Source organism: Cervus canadensis, chromosome 17 (assembly GCF_019320065.1).
Source record: "Cervus canadensis isolate Bull #8, Minnesota chromosome 17, ASM1932006v1, whole genome shotgun sequence".
NCBI lineage: Eukaryota > Metazoa > Chordata > Mammalia > Artiodactyla > Cervidae > Cervus > Cervus canadensis.
Window position 1 is genome coordinate 40538863 of NC_057402.1, and position 20036 is coordinate 40558898.

The 20036-nt window shown below is 51.4% G+C and overlaps 1 long non-coding RNA gene across 1 annotated transcript; it reads left to right on the top strand.

The window, feature by feature from the left end:
• Positions 1–3015: 3015 nt before the first annotated feature.
• On the top strand, positions 3016–9324 carry LOC122455202. Its single transcript, XR_006273612.1, has 3 exons — positions 3016–3370; positions 3875–3964; positions 7170–9324. It is a non-coding gene; the product is annotated as an uncharacterized LOC122455202 (long non-coding RNA).
• The last annotated feature ends 10712 nt before the right edge of the window (positions 9325–20036 follow it).

The following is a 20036-nucleotide window of genomic DNA, read 5'->3' on the forward strand; positions in this document are numbered from 1 at the left end:
AGGCTTGGGGGGAGGGGGAGAGAAAGGGTGTGGGTGGTCCTGGGTTACTGACCACCAGAGCCCGCACATGGGAGGGCAGGGACCCATGACCAGTTAGAAGCCCAGCAGTAGCCGGGACTCTGCTTGGGGACCTCATGCCCTAATCTCCTTCTGTCTCAGCCGGTAGATCACAGCGTAGACGCTGTCCTTGCTTCTTTGCTGCATGGGGAGTTGGGCAGACCCCAACACGTATGGGGCAATTTGAGGGATCACCCCTGACCTGCCAAGAAATTGGGGGAAGATAGTTCTAGACAGCTTTGGTGGTTGTAACATTTATTTATCACCACATAATAAACCACCTCAAAACAGCTACATAAAATTCAAAATACCAGTTACTCTGCTGATGAATCTGGGACTTCTGTTCTGGGGCTTCTGCCAGTGGCTGCCCAAGGGAACGCCAAATTTTCCAGTTTTTCTAGACAGCCTAGAAAGTCAATTTTCTTAAATATGGAAATGTCTGATTTTTAGCTAATTTACAGACTATAGGGGCTACACAAGAGCAGCCCAGGTGCAGCCAGCCTGTGCCTCTGCCTGGCCATGCAAGGTCAGTTTGGAATGGTCAAGGGCAGGTGAGGCATTCCAGAAGCTTCTCTACTCAGCACACTGTTTGGTGCTTTGCTTGGAGTGCTCAGGGGAGGAGGGACTTCCCAGGTGGCACTAGTGGTAAAGAGGCTGCCTGCCAATGCAGGAGACACAAAAGATGAGAGTTTGATCCCTGAGTCGGTAAGAGCCCCTGGAGGAGGGCATGGCAACCTGCTCCAGTATTCTTGCCTGGAGAATCCCATGGACAGAGGAGCCTGGCGAGCCGCAGTCCACCGGGTCACACAGAGTTGGACACGACTGGAAGTGTCTGAGTATGCATGCTGGGGTGCTTGGGGTAGGACCAGGCAAGGGTAAGGAGAGGTAGTGATGAAGGAGTGGGGAGAATGGCCTCCCTTAGAAATCTGGCAGAGCAACTAAGCAGCAGATGAGGAGGGGACAGCTGGGGGTGCCCCCAGGGCACAGCGGCCTCCTGCATTCCACTCTTTTCATTTCTCCTCTGAAGACCTCTCTTTGCCAACTTCCCCAGCAAAGCACACCCCCTGCCTCCCAGCTGCAGCCTTAGTGGGTGCCCCAGACACTCACTGAACAAGCACACCCCTGGCTCCCACAAAGCAGGCATCAGGCAGCCTTCTGGGACCAGTCTACCTTCTGCCAGCCTAGTGGTGCCACGTTCAGTCACTTTATTAGGGAAAGGGTTGGAGGGGAAACCTGACCTAAAGGCAAGGTTATGCAGGAGCCCATCCATGGGCTCTGCAGAGGAGGCTGTGTCACATGTCACTGACACCTGGCTGATTTCATCTGACACCAAAAGCAAAGGGGATGCATCTGGACACCCCACATAGAAGTGTTCTTGAATCCCCAGCGGCAGGAGCCCCCAAGGGCGGTGTGTGTCTGCTTACATCTAACCCAATAGCAAGGTGTCCAAAGGGACCAGTCTCAAGCTCAAAGAGGCTAAGGAGTCCCCTCCCACCAACTGTGGGGTGATTTCAGGTGCTGAGAAGACTTTAGTGTTGTCGACTAAAATTGTATTCATGACTTAAAAGTAAAGTGTCATTCAGCAGACAAAACTGAGGATTTAAGCCTAGGACACAGCATCTCAGACAGCTCTGAGGGGATCGCTTCAGAGATGCAAGGGTGGGGTGGGGGCGGAGCCAGGATATAGCAGAGTTTTTGCAACAAACATAGTCAGGGACTTCCCTGGTAGCACAGTGGATAAGAATCTGCCTGCCAATGCAGGGGACACAGGTTTAATCCCTGGTCTGGGAAGATTCCACATTCCTATGTGCTACAACTACTGAGCCTGTGTGCCTAAACTACTGAAGCCTGTGCTCCCTAGAAGAGAGCCTGTGCCCCACCACAAAAGAGAAGCCAGTGCAATGAAAAGCCCGCACACTGACACAAAGAGTAGCCCCTGCTCTCTTCAACTAGAGAGAGCTCTCACATAGCAATGAAGACCCAATGTAGCCAAAAATAAAATAATTTAAAAAAATTTTAAAGATCAGGTAGTCAGAACATCAAAAGATTCAGTCAATTCAGTCCAGTTGCTCAGTCATGTCTGACTTTTTGCAACCCCATGGACTGCAGCATGACAGGCTTCCTGTTCATTACCAACTCCCAGAGCTTACTCAAACTCATGACCATAGAGTTGGTGATGCCATCTAACCATCTCATCCTCTGTCGTCCCCTTCTCCCGCCTTCAATCTTTCCCAGCATCAGGGTCTTTTCAAATGAGTCAGTTCTTCACATCAGGTGGCCAAAGTATTGGAGTTTCAGCTTCAACATCAGTCCTTCCAATGAACACTCAGGACTGATTTCCTTTAGGATTGACTGGTTGGATCTCCTTGCAGTCCAAGGGACTCTCAAGAGTCTTCTCCAACACCACAGTTCAAAAACATCAATTCTTCAGAGCTCAGATTTTCATTTTCTTTATTAAAAGATTACTACTAATTAAAGAAAACCAGATAGTTCAAGTAAGGAATTTATCGATTTTCTATGTACGGGAAGATGCATACCTAAACTTTGGTAAGGTACATCTGTCTTTACCTAACCATGACCCAAATCTCCTGCACTGGCAGGGAACCCCCATGGTGGGAGTTTGGTGGGAGATGGCTTTTGAAGCTAAAGTACCAAGACTGTCCTTCCTCAGCAGTCCACCCACCCAGCATGGGTCTGTGACCTGACGGATGCTCCTGGGCTCCTGTGAGGAGGCAGTGAGAAGGGATGGCTAGATTTCCCACCTAAGAGGGCAGTGAGTGCCCTGAACTGAGAGCAGCGGCAGCTCCCTGACTGGCAGGTGCTGGAGGTTCAGCCACACACGTGTGCCTGCCCTGCACTCTCTTGGCTCCTGGGTGGTTTCCAAGCTTGGCTCTGCTGCCTGGTGTCCTTCAAGTTAAGGCCCTTTCTGCTGAGTCATCCTAGCTGCTCTGTGTTGCCTGCTGCCAGGCTCTCTATTTGTCTGATGCCCAGGAGGGGAGACAGGGCTGGTCTCCAGGAGGCCGCCCTAATCTTAGAAGGCATTTGCGAGGTGCATGCAGTCTTCAAGCAGTGGATGGGGGCTCTGTCTTCAATGAGAGGGAGTGAAACCTGAGGGAGCCCTGGAAGGGCTCAGGGGTCCTGGGGCTCAAAGCTCTCAAGTCCCAATCTCCCCATCCTAGACTGTCCTTCCTGATCTGGGCCTTGAAGTTTGCCGGCCTGCGCGGGAAGGAGAGAAATTTCACACCCAAGTTGCTGTTGGACCCGCCTAGTACAGACCTGGGGCTCCAGTCAATGGGGACAGACATTTAGGCAGGTAAGAGAGACCTGTTGATATGTGGGTATTCTCTCCTCACACAGAACGCAGCATCCTGGAACATGTCCTAGGAGGATTCCCTCTTAGGTGGCTCTTGGAAGCTTGATAAAAAGCAGTGAATGGCCTAGTTTTTTAAGAGAACGGCAATGGGAAAGGAATGCCGGAACTTGCAAAGCAGACTATGGAGGAAAAGATCAGTGCCTCAGAGAAGCAGCCTGTAGGACTCATAGACACAGAAAACAATCTTGCGGTCACCAGAGGTGGAGGGGGGTGGGGAGGGGGGTAGTTTTGGATTAACAGATATATGCTACTATATATAAAACAGATAAACAACAAGGATCTACTCTATAGCACAGGGAACTATATTCAATATCTTCTAATAACCTATAATGAAAAAGAATCTGAAAAAGAATATATATATATTTGCATGTGTGTGACTGAATCACTTTGCTGTATGCCTGAAACTAATACAGCATTGTAAATCAATTATGCTTTAATAAAAAGCAAAAAGAAAAAAGAATTTCTGCTCGACAAGACTGGAAAACCCAGCATCTGAGTGCTCCTCGGAAGGTCTGGAGGATACTTGCCAAGATGGTAAGGAATTCATGGCAAGAGAGGAGGCACTGGCCTAGTTGAGAAGCTGGGTGGTGGCTGTCATCAGAAGGGTGGGCAGGGCTGGTGGTAGGAGGTGTGATTGGAAGGACCAGGAGCAAGGAGATCTGGGGAAGAGGCATGGAGACCTAGAAGGGAACCTCCCCATGGACAAAGTGAATTGCTGTCTGACTTATATCCCTTGGGTTCTTACCTGGTGGCTCAGATGGTGAAGAGTTTGCCTGCAGTGCAGGAGACCTGAATTCAATCCCTGGGTTGGGAAGATCCCCTGGAGCAGTACATGGCAGCCCACTGCAGTATTCTTGCCTGGAGAATCCCATGGACAGAGGAGCTTGGCAGGCTACAGTCTATGGGGTGGCAAAGAGTCGGACACGACAAGTACTCACTATACTTGTAACCCTTAAGTGTGTGTGTTGGGGGAGGGGGTTGGCCTCCCTGAACCCAGTAAGATTCCAGGAACTGAGGACTGACCCTAGGCCCCCGCAGGCCCTTGGGAGATGCACCGGCTCCCTCCTGCCAAGTCCTCCTGATATCCTAGTGTCTGAGTGACTCTCCCTTGCTGGAGACTGGGTTTCCACCCAGTCTTAACTTCCGTCCACCCCATCCACCCAATCATCCACTGCCCCAGTGGCCACGCCTGGGGTGAAAGCCAGCCAATCAAAGTACATGGCTGCCGGCAGCATCTCCCTTCCCTGGGCCCAGGCCCTTGGGGAGCAGTGGGCCGGCTGCAGTGATGGGAAAACACACACTGTTTGGGGGCGTTGCGGATACAGTACGGATTATTTTTAGCAAATTGTTCTGACTTAGTGAAAACCCTGAAAGATAGTGTTGATGATCGCCCCTATTTTGGTGCTGCAGAAGGCACCGCTATAATTAGACGCTTGTTTCTGGGTGATTCTGCTCTTCCCATGAGAAGACACCTCGCCTGCTGCAGAAACGCAGCCCTGAGGGGTGTCTTTATTGTTCAACTGGGGGCTCCATCCTTTACTCTTTACCCTTAAGGATTCACAGCATTTCTGAGAAAAAATAAATTATTTGCCTGTTTCTCAAGCTAATATTAGCTGGAGCATAAATGAGAGGGGTTGGGCCCTCTTTTGTTCTGCGATCCTGCTGACAACCGGGAATTATCCCTTGCAGCCCGCCCTCCTCCTCAGAGGTACTTCCTGGGCCCCCAGCCAAGCCCGGCTCCTTACCTCCTTCCACCCTGAAGTCTCTCTTGTATCAGTGTTTGTCATTTGTGACCTCAAATTTATCTCTGAAGCACTTGGACTAACATCTGTCCCTCTGCTGGACCATAAGCTCCACTTGGAAGGGACTGTAGCTCTCTGTCCTGTCCCCGGAGCCTACGATGGTGACATCAGTGAAATGCCACCATCAGAGTCAGGCATGTGGGGAACCCACAGCCCCCAGCTCTGCTGTCCCCCATCTACAGGCTCACTGCATGGACTTCTCTGTGAGTGCATATGTGTGTGCTAAGCCACTTCAGTCGTGTCTGACTTTGCAACCCTATGGACTGTAACCCACCAGGACTGTAACCCACCAGGCACAAATACTGGAGTGGGTTGCCATGATCTCCTCCAGGGGATCTTCCTGACCTAGGGATTGAACCTGCATCTCTTATGTCTCCTGCATTGGAAGTTGGGTTCTTTACCACTAGCACCACCTGGGAAGTCCTCTCTGTGAAGTGACAAGCAATTTACAAATCCAACCAGCTTGTGGCAGAAGCATCGTGCGACTTTAGCATGGGATGTGAATGAGGTAAGCCTGAAAAGGGAGAAGGTGATATGAGCTAGTGATCCTGCTATTGAAACTAGGGTTGGGGCACAGGAGAGAGGGAATCAGAAACTAAGAGTGTCAGTTTCCTGGGAGCTGGTGTCCCCTTCAAGACCTGGTCATAACCACAGCCCGAAGCTCAGGGTCTCCTGTACAGTAGGTGCCCATGACTGCCCATGGGAGCAGCCTCTGAGATGGCCCTCAGGATCCTTTCCCTGGTGGCCATACCCTCGTGTGGGATCCACTTGCACTGTGCCAGGACCAACAGAACACAGCAGAAGTGAGGGTATGACATTTCCAAGAAAAGGTAATAAAAGGCGCTGTGCTAAATATCCATTGACAGAGGAATGGATAAAAAAGATGTGGCACATATGGAATACAATGGAATATTACTCGATCAAGAAAAAGATGAAATTGTACCATTTGCAGAGATATGGATGGACCTTGAGTCTGTCACATAGAATAAAGTAAGTCAGAAAGAGAAAAACAAATATTGTATATTAGTGCATATGTGTTGAATATAGAAAAGTGGTATCAGTTCAGTTCAGTCACTCAGCCGTGTCCAGCTGTTTGCGACCCCATGGACTGCAGCACACCTGGCCTCCCTGTCCAACACCAACTCCCGGAGTTTACTCAGACTCATGTCCACTGAGTCAGTGATGCTATCCAACCATCTCATCCTCTGTCATCCCCTCCTCCTCGTGCCTTCAATCTTTCCCTGTATCAGGGTCTTTTCGAATGAATCAGTTCTTCACATCAGGTAGCCAAAGTATTGGAGTTTCAGCTTCAACATCAGTCCTTCCAATGAATATTCAGGACTGATTTCCTTTAGGATGGACTGGTTGGATCTCCTTGCAGTCCAAGGGACTCTCAAGAGTCTTCTCCAACACCATAGTTCAAAAGCATCAATTCTTCAGCACTCAGCTTTCTTTATAGTCCAACTCTCACATCCATACATGACTTACTTGAAAAACCATAGCCTTGACTGGACGGACCTTTGTTGGTATAGATATGAAAAGTGGTGTAGATATGAGCCTATTTTCAAAGCAGAAATAGAGACCCAAATGTAGAGAACAAATGTATGGATACCAAGGTGGGTAGAGAGGTGGGACTAATTGGAAGATAGGGTTTGACATATACACACTACTATGAATAAAACAGATAACTAATGAGAACCCACTGTACAGCTCAGGGAACTCTACTCAATGCTCTGTGGTGACCTAAATGAGAAAGAAATCCAAAAGAAAGGGAAAATATGTATATGTGTAGCTGATTCACTTTTCTGTACAGCAGAAACTAACATTGTAAAGCAACTAAACTCCAATAAAAAAAATTTTCAAGAGCCACTGCAGCTCCCTCCATGGTTGAGCTCTGTCCCTCTGTGTCTCTGTGTCTCTGTCTGTCTTTCTCTGAGATCACTCACTCTGGGAGAAGCCAGGTTGTGAACAGGCCTCTGGAGATGCCCACGAGGTGAGGAGCTGAGGTCTCCTGCCAACAGTCCCGTGACTGAGCAACCTGGAAAGTGGATCTTCCAGCCCCACTCAAGCCTCCAGAGACCGATGCCCAGGGTAACAGCTCAACTGCAACCTCACAAAGGTCCTTGAACTGCAACACCCAGCAAGTTGCTCCCAGATTCCTCACCCCCAGAACTGGTGGGCCGTGATGCATGTTTGCTGCTTTATGCTGTTCAGGTATGTGGTCATTTGTGACACAGCAATGGTGATTCATACACCAGCTAACTGCACCTCTAACTCCTGACTCTGTTCTGTCAGCTGGGAGCTGTGTCCGCTCCCAGCAGGGTACTCCCACTTTCTTCTCCTCATCAGCCTCCACCTCCCTCCAGCCCCCTGGCCCTGGCTCAGCAAGAGTCACCAATAAGGGCCAGCACTGACCATAACAGAAGGAAGGGCAAGGCTCAGGGAAACCAGGGAACCTCAAAGTCCTGACCCCTGGCCTGAGAAGAAAACTTGACCTTCTCCCGTCTGCCCACATGGCTTACTTAACTCTTCCCGACACTGAAATCTCTTTCCCTCCATCCTGCTTATCCCACTGCAGAGGAGCCAAGCAGCCACTTCCTTTTCCAAACTGCCTGAGGACCATCACTTTCCTGGTTCAGTCCTGATCTCTTCCCTGTGTCCCAGCACCAGAGACCAGTATTCCTTGGGAAGCTATATTCCACCATCAACTGCCATCATTTGCTGAGAGTCCCTGCAGAAAACAGAAGGGAAGACCTCCCACTGACTGCCCAGGCCAGGACGGCTGCCCCTGGGCACACAGCTTGGAGTGGAATTTTCAGAGCTCCTTGGTGGGCACTTGATGAGTCCTCTCCAGTTGGAGGCTTCCACTCTTCTGCCGGCAATTTTCTTGTCTTATTTCTTAGCAAATAGCTCTCCTTTCTCTGTTCTCTCCTTTTGCAGCTCCAAAGAGTAGGATACTGGATCGTCTGGACCAGACTTCTAGTTGTCTTTTCTCTCTGTCAATCTCTTTTTCTAGATACTCCCTCCACCCTGCCTTCTATCTCATCTATTAGGAATCCAAGTGCTTGGATGACCTCTTCCTTGTCTCTTAGATCCAATATCCTCTCTCACATCCCTGATAATATTAATGACAGTTTCATTAAGAGCTTCTCTTCTGCTCCTTTCTCTCTGAGTCCTCTGATGCCTGTTTTCTGTTTGGTTCCACACTGGTACATTCATTCACATGGTCAGGGATTCTGGGTAATCTGTTCAGAGTCAAGAGAGTAGCACTAAAGTGCTCTCTGAAGATTTCTTGGGGGGAGGGGGCTTTACACTGGTGGGAAGAGCAGATTTCTTGTGGGGTAACCTCATAGGTGAGTGTTTCCAGGTCTCTTCTCTAGGGACATGTGCTCTCCCTAAAGCATGGAGGTCCTGCTGCCATCTTCCTGGGTGCAGAGTTGGGAAGGCGCTTTGTGGGTTCTCTTAGTGTGAAGTCTTTCTTCTTCTACCCTCGCCCTTCTCAGTCCAGAATCCCACCCCCACCTCCTTCTGTCCCTGGAGTCCCTGAGACCAGAGCCACCCCTTCTCCACTTTCTCCAAAGAGCAAAACTTCAGGCTTGTCTGGAGACTGCAGAGGAGGAAACCTGGGGTCCCACCCACTTCCTGGACAGAGTCTGAATCAACCCCTCCATTTTATTCTTGCCTTGACCACCCTTACATCATCTGCCTCTTGTGATGCCAGCTGCTACCCACTTTCCAGGCTCCTGGGTTCCAGAGTGGACAGACCTGATCCTTGGCAGTGGATTCCACCCCACCCCTACAGAGCCTTAGGTCCTGGCTTCCTCTTCTCCATCCTACCCTCTCACATCTTAGCCTACCTCCTCTCCATCCTACCCGCTCACATTTCAGCCTACTCATGGGGAAAGAGGAGGTAGCTGTGGCTCCCTCTCCCATGCTGTTGCAAGGCAGAAATGAGGTCACCATGGTGCCATTGTTAGGGGAAGCACACTGACTGAAATAGCCCACCCTGGCCAGGCACCATAGTAACCGTTTGCGTGAGTTATTTTACAACAGGAGGTCCTGGTAAAGAATGAGGAACTAACAGGCCACCACCAACTGGAAGAATTTGAGGAAGGTCAAAAGGAGATGCCACATGTCCTACCACCTCCCAGAATCCTCCTCGCTGGCATCCATCTTGGCTGAGTGACGCATGCAGCACCAGCAAGGACCATGAGTCAGATGACTGGCCAGAGACAACCTGGAAACTCACCCCATCACCATAAAATGAAACTGTGGGCCACATGGCAGAGCAGTCCTCCTGGGTTCTCTTACCCTGCTGCTTTCCACCCTTTCCAATAAAGTCTCTTGCTTAGTCAGCACATGTGTCTCCTTGGACAATTCATTTCTGAGTGAAAGCCAAGAGCCCCCTCTCAGACCCTGGAAGGGGTTCCCCTTCCTACAAACACCATGACCATGATGGCAGCCCCTCGGGTGAGCTCTGTCCCTGGTGCACACTCTGTTTCTCCCACACAGGCCCAGGAAGAGGAATCACATGTAGGGACCATGGGAAGCACAGAGCCAGGGAAACTGCCCCCTCCATGCGCCCCCACCCCCACCCATCCATGCAGGACCGGCCCCCAGCCAAGTGTGCCACCCAGTGACGCCGTGTTGGCTGTTTCACGGCCTTTCCAAAGCCTCCTTTCAGCCCCCTCCCTCCACACCCACAGACAGAAATGTGCACAAGTGCAAAGTCACCATGACAAGAACATGAGCTGGCAGCTGAGACCTGCACGGCTAATGACGGTCTGAAAGAGGATGAGCCGGCTCTGTGCCATCTACCCACCTACTCCTCAAATTACCTTCACCCACCTTCGAAATGGTGTCTGACTTTAGGAAGAGTGATTGCCAGAGTGGGAAATATATGTGTCCCACCCCTGCAGGGCGAGGCAAGCTCGCAGAGCAGTTCTAGTTCTGTTCCGTGGGGGTCTAACCTGTCTGCTGCAGCAGGCTCCTGGCAGAGCACAGGCACTAGGGGGTGGTGACACAGGGTGTTTCAGGTTGGGTCTGCTCCTGTGACCCAGGTTGGCCCGCCTCCCATCCCTTACCAGGACTGTTGAGGCAGGAAGCCTTGCCTGGAACCTTTGATATCCGGAGGCCTGGCCAGACACATGGACAAGCTTGTCTTGTTCCTTAGTATGTGGTCACAGTGCACATGTGTATTTCAGGGAAGTCATTAGGCTTTGAGGTCATTCATTTGATGACCTGGACATTGTCAGAGGCTAATTTAGGAAAAGACAAACTCAACCTACATCAGCTGGTAGAAGAAAAGCATTTGTTAGTTGTGATGCCCTCCTCCTAAGGCAGGAGGTTCCCTGGTGGCTCAGTGGTAAAGAACCTGCCTGCCAATGCAGGAGACTTGGGTTTGATCCCTGGGTCAGGAAGATTCCCTAGAGGAAAGCATGGCAACCCACTCCAGTATTCTTGCCTGGATAATCCCCACGGACAGAGGAGCCTGGAGGGCTCCAGTCCATGGGGTCACAAAGAGCTGGACACTACTGAGTGACTAACACTTTCACTTTCACACTGGTGAGTTAGGATTTCAGTATATGAATGGGAGAGTGGGGCAAAAACGATTAGCCCAAGACATCAGAGAAACCCATGATGCCAGTGTCCATGTTTTATGTATCCTTCCAGGAATTAATTTCTATGCTTCTACACACACTCTCTCTAGCTTCCTCTTTTTCATGAGTATACTTTTATATGCTTTGAAGACTGGTCCATATCACAGATCTATATATTTGCTGTTATTTAGTCACTAAGTCATGTCTAACTTTGTGACCCCACAGACAGCAGCATGCTGTCTATATACACACCTTAAAAAAAAAAAAATCCTGATAATTCCATACTATGGATGTGCCATAATTTCATTAATATTACTATTGCTAGTATTTAGGTTATTTTCTAAATGAGGAGGATGAGACAGTTAGATAGCATCACCAACTCAATGGATATGAGTTTGAACAAATTCCGGGAGATAGTGAAGGACAGGGAAGCCTGCTGTGCTGCAGTCCATGGGGATATAAAGAGTCGGACACGACTTAGCGGCTGAACCATAACAAGGTGTTTCCACCCTTTTACAATCATAAGCAATGCCTCCATGAGCCTGTGATCAACATCCTTGCAGAGGCACTTGAGAACACACACAGAAAAAAGTTTGAGAGCGAACTTGCTGGGCCAGTGGTTCTGACATAAGGGCCCAAACCTTCCAGGTCCTGTCCCTCTGGCATTGCGGTTATCAAAGTTTCTGGAGCTTGGCCAATCTGATTTAGGTCTAGAGTAAGGTTTCCAGGTGTTTCAGTCTGCATCTCTTTTACCATGAGATTAAACCTCTTTTCAAAGGTTTAAAAGCCTTTTCCCTTTCTGTGAGGGATTTCTATCCATTTTTCAATTCAGTCCCTGGGGTTTTTTTTTTTGGTATTGATTTATAGCAGTCCCACACTTGTGACATAAATTGCATATATTATTATGCAGATGATACTGCTTTCATATTCAGACATAAATATATTTTGTTCATTTAATGACTGCATGATAATTCCATTTTAGGGATGACCCATTATTTTATTCTTAGTTGAAAGTTGCCTTCCTACTTTATCACATGTTTTCTGCCAGGCAGAAATATCTGGCTCTTGTATCAGTGATGTGATTTATGGCCTAGGGTTTTGTAACATAAGCATTCCTAGCCCAGGAGCCCCTTTCAAGACATGGCGGTGGCCAATGTATCCCTGTGAAGTGGTGTCCCTAAGATGGGAAAGTTGCCACATAGAAAAGTGTCTGATCCACATGGAAGTATCCCCACCCCCTCCCACCATGGGTGTGGCTGTCTCAGAGCAGGGACCCAGGGCAGCTTCAAGCACCCCTGCAGCCGAGGAAGAAAGGCCCAAGGTGGAGGGAGGAGTGGGAGGCCAGGTGGGCGGGTCCCACACGCTCTCCACCAAGGCTGGAAGTGTCGGCGGCCACCCCAGCTGCCTGTCCCTGGCCTTTCCTGCCCAGCATTCTCCATCCTTCCCCACGGGACACCGCCAAACACTGTAGAGAGCCGCTTCTTTGTGTCAGGGCCTGCCCTGGGGGCTGGGATGATTGCACTGTGGAGACTGGTGGTCCGCGGAGGGCAGGCTCCTGGCACCGGGTTAGGGCCCTGCTTAGCTGGGGGAAGCAGCGGCTTGCACTGAGCGCTGCCGGGAATCTGGGAGGGAAAGCCAACAGGAGGTAGGTGGCAGCAGATGAGGCCAGACCCAGGGACCAGAGCCCGGGCTGCTCCCCACCATGGACACACTGCAGAGACCCTGGAGGGTCAACATCCCCCAGCCTGACCAAGCTGGAGGCACCCCACACCCCTGGGCGAGACCAGCAGGGATGCCCCACCACCCTGGAGGGCAGTGCCCATCCAGGACCCCAGTGACCCCAATGCCTTTGGGGACCGGTCAGGCTCTGCGGGCTGGCAGCTCAGCTTCTGGTTTTGACTTAGAGCTGATGCTCAGTTTTCTCATCTATAAAGAGCACGTAATGCTATGGCAACCCCTGAGATGGGTGAGGAGTGACCCACATGAATCCCTGGATCTGTGAGCACTGCTCAGTGAGTGTAGATGGAGGGCGGAGCTGAGCCCACTCGCCAGCCCAGTCGTGCACACCCCTCCCACACACACTCATCCAGGATCACATTTTCTCTGCAAACGGAGAAACTCTCCATCACAGATTTCAGCACAGCTAGCGTCTATGCTGGGAAAGACTGAGGGCAAGAGGAGAAGGGGGCGACAGAGGATGGCATCACCAACTCAATGGGCATGAGTTTGAGCAAACTCTGGGAAATGGTGAAGGACAGAGGAGCCTGGCGTGCTGCAGTCCATGGGGTCGCAAAGAGTCGGACACGACTGAAACCGAACAACACTGAACCTCCACGATTTACCTGGGCCACCAGGAACCAAGCGCCCCCACTCCTGGAGGATGCTCTAGGACTAGGGGTAAAAGTCAAATTGCACCTGTTCACCACCAGAAAGGTGAGTCCCTTGCCCCTTTCCTAGAGGTGGTGACACGCACAAGTGTATCAGGTTCCTGACAAATGCTGGCTCCCTTGGGACTGAAACTGCTTGCCTGCAGGAGAGCCCAACTGCATGAGACACTCAGTGACCGCTGTGTTTGCTGAGAGACGGGATGGGAGGGGGCTAGTGCCGCCCCTCTGGTGTCTCGTCCGCCCCTCTGTGGTCCCTGCAAAGAGTCTGTATTTAGGAGATCAGGAAGTGGTCCTTTTCACAGGGCTGCCTCGAATTATTTCAGCTGCACCGAGGTATTTCAAAGTCAGACCAAATAAACATTTGCATCTAAAAGAGGCAAAACAAGGTCATTTGAAATAGAGAAGAAAGCCTTTCCCGTATCCGGAGGGTGTGGCCAGACTCCCCCATGAAGCCTCACAGCGTTAGCTTTGGTTTTATGAGTTTGCCAAGGCACGGAGCTCTCTGGCTTCAGGAGGAAAGTGCTTCGTTTGAAATAAAACATGAGCCGATCTAAGGTTCCTTCCCTGATCTGCTCTGTGGCCACCCCAGCCCCCTGCAGCTGCCGGGACCATATCTTTAAAGGTTTGTTTTTCCTGAGGAGGCAGCCGGGACCCACTGGGTGTTAACAAGCAACCAGGCCCAGGGTGGGTGTGTGAGTGTGTGTGTGTGTGAGTATGTGTGTGTGTTGGGGGGGCTGCTCCCAGCCTCCACTCAGCATCCCCCGCATGTGGTCAGATGGGTCTCTGGCCTGCCCCCAGCTTTCTAGTTCTTCCCTCTTCCTGTTGGGCCTGGCACCCAAGAAACACAGCCAGACCTTTCCTGAAGAGTCTGGACCGAAACCAGGGTGTTCCTGTTCAGTCGCTCAGTCATGTCCAACTCTTTGCCACCCTGTGGACTGTAGCACACCAGGCTTCCCTGTCCTTCACCATCTCCTGGGGGAATCACCTTTTCTTTTCTTCTAGCAATTATTTCTGCCCTCCCCTGGCTTAAACACATCTTTTAAATTAAGCCCAAAGGGAGGGGCCGTCTGTATAGCATTCTGTGTGCTGACACCCCCGCCCCCACCCCCCCACCCCCACCCCCACAGGGACCTGTAGCATTTCCACCAATCGCTGAGCTCCTGGATGACAACAGGGTCAGGGCACACCCTGGCCTCACCTGAGGTACAGGTGCTCTTACACAGGTGGGACTTCCTATCCAAACCACATGCCCTCTGACCCTCATGGCATCCCTGCCTCAGAGGAGTGTCTGCACAGGCCCCGGCCCTCCCCAACCCTCCCACTCCTCCAGGAGCCCTTGCTCGTTCATTCATTCACGCACTGGGCTCAAGATGACTCATGCAACACCCAACTCTCCCTCCTCAGACCTCTGAAATAGCAGGATAAATATAAAAACAAATCCTTTGTATAGACGATCTTATGTACAAGACAGAAATAGAGACACAGGGGTAGAGAACAAACATTGACACCAAGAGAGGGGTGGGATGAACTAGCAGATTAGGATTGACATATATACACTACTATGTGTAAAGTAGAAAATTAAAGAGAACCTACAGCATAGCACAGGGAACTCTACTCACTGCTCTGTGGTGACCTGAATGTGAAGGAAATCCAAAAAAGAGATATATGTAGGCATATACCTGATTCATTCTAGTGTGTAGCAGAAAGTGGTAAAACATTGTAAAACAACTGCACTCCAATAAAAATAAGAAAAAAAAAAACACCCAGATGCCCTGGAAAACTAGAAATATGCCACCAGTAGACCAGAACATGGGAGAATTCGCAGAAGAGAGAAGCAGAAGAGGTCAGATTAGTGGTGAAACCCAACATCCCTGAGGACCCACAAGGCCGGACCACCTTCTGAAAGTGAGGAGGGGTGCAGGGTCATGAACATTTACGGGGAGAGTTACCTGAAGGGCCACCCAGGCAGCCGAGCTGGTTTCCTGTTTGCCCGTGGGATAAAGCCAGAAGGCAGTTTTAGAGACTTCCGTGGAGGCATAAGATATGGCATAAGTGTATAAGAATCTGCCTATCAATGGGGGTGAGCAAAGGCTTAATCCCTGGTGTGGGAAGAGTCCACAAACTGCAAAGCAACTAAGCCTGTGAAAGTGAAAGTAAAGTCGCTCAGTCGTATCCGACTCTTTGCAACCACATGGACTGTAGCCTACCAGGCTTCTCCATCCATGGGATTTTCCAGGCAAGAGTACCGGAGTGGGTTGCCATTTCCTTCTCCAGGGGATCTTCCTGACCCAGGGATGGAACCCAGGTCTCCCGCATTACAGGCAGACACTTCACCCTCTGAGCCACCAGGGAAGATGTGCCACAACTGTTGAGCTTGCATGCTGCAACTAATGAAGCCCGTGCCTAGAGCCCATGCTCAGCAATAAGCCCTTCGCAACAAGACCAAGCATCACAACCAACAGTAGCCCCAGCTTGCCACAACTAGAGAAAAGCCCAAGCAGCAATGAAGACCCAGCAGAGCCAAAAGTCAATAGTAATAAAAAAAGAAGACAGCTTTACAACAGGGCAGGGGGCTGTAAGGGGCACTTCAGAGAGGGAGCAGGGCCACTGTCCCTTAACCGTAGCAAAATGAGAGGCAGAATGTCCCTGCATCAGAGGCCTTCTCAGCGTGGGAACAAAAGGTTTGAGGTTTTGTCTCTTCAAAGTGGCCCCCTCCCAGCATTCTGACTCCCATGTGTTGGTCTGAGAATGGGTTCTGTGGGAGATCCACAGCCTAGAGTCGCCCCACCAGGCTACCTCAAGACATGGCCCTTAGGGGTGGGAGATGCAGCCAGAAAGGAAGGGTAGCTCCTCTCCTAGCCCTCCCCACCCCCATAAAGACTCTATAGGTCCACCCCCCACCAGAAAAAGAAAACACAGGATGCTGGCCCGAGGTAGCTAAGTTGGACATCAAAGGAATGATTTCAGTGAGCCCAGACTCTTGCATATCTTCCCATACACAGAAAAGCGCCAAATTCCTTAACTTGGGATATCTGGTTTTCTTTAATTAACAATCATCTTTTGATGTTCAGGGCTTCCCTGGTAGCTCAACTGGTAAAGAATCCACCTGCAATGCAGGAGACCCCGGTTCTTGATTTCTGGGTTGGGAAGAGCCGCTGGAGAAGGGAAAGGCTATCCACTCCAGTATTCTGACCTGGAGAATTCTACAGTCCATGTGGTCGAAAGACATGACTGAGCTACTTTCACTTTCACTTTTGATGTTCAGACCACCTGTCCTTTGTTGCAAAACTTCTATATAACTTGACTCCTCCCCCACTCACCTCCTCCAAGCAGTTCTCTCAGGGTCACTTGAAATGCTGCCTGCCTGTCTTAAAGTCCTAAAAATTCCCACCAAATAAAACATAACTGTCAAAGTTTACGTTGTGAATATTTTTTAAGTCTACAGGATCAAATGAGTTACTGCATGCAAAATGCTCAGAGCAATGCTTGGCATTTGGGAACCAGTCACTGCCCAGTAGGTCTTATACTATCCTGATCTCATTTCTACAACAAGCACATTAAGACACATCAATGCAGATTGATCCAGCTGTACATCCTTGGCCATGAACAGTGGTTACCTGGAAGTGGGGGTGAGGAGGGAGGAAGGGGGTCAATATGGTGTCTATTGGTCTATGGTCTATGGATAAATCCTTTCAATTTCCTCTAAAAAGTACTAACTCCTGTAGGTAGGCAAGTAAGTATACAGGAGACAGATCAAATGGATGTAACAGGACAACGCAGGCAGAGCCCTGGGACCTGAGGCCTCTCCAGGTCCCTGAGAGGCACCCAGGAATGGGGGGGGGGGGGGCCGGGGCGGGGAGCTGGGAGTGGACCCTGGAAAAGGGGCACTGCACAGAGCCAGGCCATGACATTCATCATCGCCACTCTCCTTTCTGCCCCGCTCTTTGATCCACCAGGTCCCAGGGCTCAAGTCCCACCAGTGGACACAGTCAGTGAGTGGACAGTGAACTCATCGGAAAACGCACAGCCTTCCTGAAGGTCCAGGGTCCTAGCTTAGTGGGAGGAGCGATGTAGGCACTGTTCGGGACAGGTGCTGGCTGACCCCAGGCGGGGGACGGGGGTCAAGGCACGAGGGGGGTGGTACAGCCTGTACCTTGCACCCCTTGCACCCTGGAAGGCAGGTACACCGTTCATTCATTTCATACTTCCCTGCAGGGCTGGCCTAGGGCCCGGGGAGAAGGCAGGAGTGCGGCCTGCGGCCTCCATCATCCTCCCTCCCGCTCCTGCCCTCCCGCTCCTGCCCTTCCCAACCCTTCCTCCCTCTCCTTTGCCTTCAAGTTCCTTTCTTCTCCTCCCTCCTCCCCGCTCCTGTCCCCTTGCTTCTTCTCCCCTTTCTTGTCCCCCCGCCCCAACCCTCCTCCCTCTCCTTTCACCGACCCTCCTTATCTTTTATCCTCCCCCATCTCCTGTCTCCACCCCCCCCCCCACAAGGCAGAGGCGGCGGGCTGGGCGGCCCCTGGCTTGGGCCCCGCCCTGCGCTCGCACCTGCTCCGCGGCCGCGTGGATTCCCCGCCCCGGGCTCCGCGGGCTGGAGGGAATGTGGGTCAACGCTGAGCCGCTAAGCCTGTGCTTGGGAGCAGACCGGGGACCCGGGGCCTCTGCCGGGGCGGGAGCGGGGAGGCGGCCGCTTGCGTTGCGAAGGATGCGGGCCCGCTAGCCCCTCCTCGCGCCCCAGCCCGCGAGAGGCTGCCTCCCTCCGCTTTGCCCCCCGGCCGCTGCGCCCAGCGCGCCCGCATTTCAACTGGCGGGTCGGAGGGTCTCCCCTCCTGGACGCGGTTCCCGCTACCCCTCACTGCCCCCTAGTGTCAGCCCCCGGACTGCGCAGGCTGGAGCCCAGCCCTGGAGCACGCCCCTGTGAGCGTCTGTCTGACGCCCCCAGACCGCGCGGCCCTTCTGCCCAGGTGTGCAGGGCCCTGGGTCTGCTCTGTGGGGAAGCCCCCCAAGCGGCCCTCTCCGCCTCTACCCCGGGCGGTGCTCCCACCTGTAACCCGGCTGAGCGCTGTCCAGCCGCACCCTAGCCCAGTATCCCGAAGTCCCATTGCAGATCCAGGTCTATGCCCTGCGGCAGGGACCAGTTATGGGGCCATGGAGGTGACCTGGCCTCCCAGGCATCAGTCCTGGGGTCTCCCCGCAGCAGTCTCCCACCTTGGGCCTCGCTGCCTCCTGTATTGCCCTGGGACTTCTAGGGTGGGCAGCACAGCTCTACCACCTCCTAGTACACTCCTTCTGAGCTCTCTCCAGGCTAGGCCTCCGATTCCTTCTGGACTTAAGCCTGATCCTGGAAAGCCCTACCCCTTGTTCACCTGACCAGTGGGTCACCTTAGCCCAGAACCCCCAAACCCTCTCACCAGAATGCTGCTTCATGCCCTGGTTCCCGGGATCCACAGTTTGCATCTGTCAGTGACCAGGCTGAGCGTTGGCCTGTCGGGGAGGCTGGTGTCTGTGAACCCCAGCAAGATGAGCTTCTCATATAGGAAGCAGGAGGCCTGCCTGAGTCAGAGGCTGCCAGAGTCCATCCACCCCCTCTCCACACCCCACCCCACCCCCACTCCCCTGCCGTCACAGGGCTCCAGGTTTGAAAGACTGCCTGGTGTCCTCAGTCATGTCAGACTCTTTTTGACCCCAAGGACTATAGCCCACCAGGCTCTTCTGTCCATGGGATTCTCCAGGCAAGAATCCTGGAGTGGGTTGCTATTTCCTTCTCCAGGGCATCTTCCAGACCCAGGGATGGAACCTCTGTCTGCTGCATTGTCAGGCAGGTTCTTTACCGCTGCACCACCTTCAGACAAATCATCAGACACAAATCATCAGAGCCCTGTGGATCGCTTGGTAAACAGCGCTCAGGAAAAGCCAGGCTGGGCCCTGCCCACTCAGTTAGGAAACAGATTTGGATTCAGTTTAGTTTTGTTTTTATTTGAAGCTTTGGTCATGGGCAGGTTATCACCGTTGAGGATCTTCCTTCCCATCAACTCCCGCTGAGTTCTGAGGCTCTGAAATTCTCAGGGGAACAGACACTGGTTAATAAAACTTGGAAGGGGCTGTTTTTTTTTTTTTTTCATGAAGTAACCCTCCTTTCATGTCTGTTTACTGCCGGGCTCCATCTCTGGCTCCACGTAGCAACGTCTGATTAAATGCCCAACATGTCCCGGGGCGAGAGACACATAATTGCAGTGCTTCGTTTTCCCATGTGATGATTAAGGAAAGCTTTGCTCATTTTGTACGTGTGGGAAAGAGACTATGTTAGTATTTGGATTTGAAAACTTGTTGGTGTTGCTGTCCTGAGAGAATGATACAGTGTGGGTTGCCCCTGCAATGGTTACTATACATCTTTGAAAACAGAACAGATTTTTGGTGCCAGAGGGTATGATGGGGCATGGAGGGAGGTATTGCCAGCCTGCCTTATATGTAACGTTACACACAGCAGCAGGACATATTTCTTCCTCAAACACTAGATAAACAATATACACCATAAATGAGGATCCTTTGTCATTAAAGATCTCAGTGTGACTAGTGTTTTGAACCTGCCACAAGGCTTTTTTTCTCAAGTAAAAGGAGAAAATATGCCTACCTGTACTGCTTCTCCTATGGAACTTTCCTGCCTCTGACTCTGTGGGGAGAATGGAAAGAACCTGGCCAAGGAGTCAGGAGTCTGTTCAGTGATGAATTTGGCTGTGAGCTGGCTGTGTTTTGTTGCAGAAATCGCTGTCCTTCTCTGGTCTCAATTGCATTATATGTTAATAGACAAGAGAGTAATCTC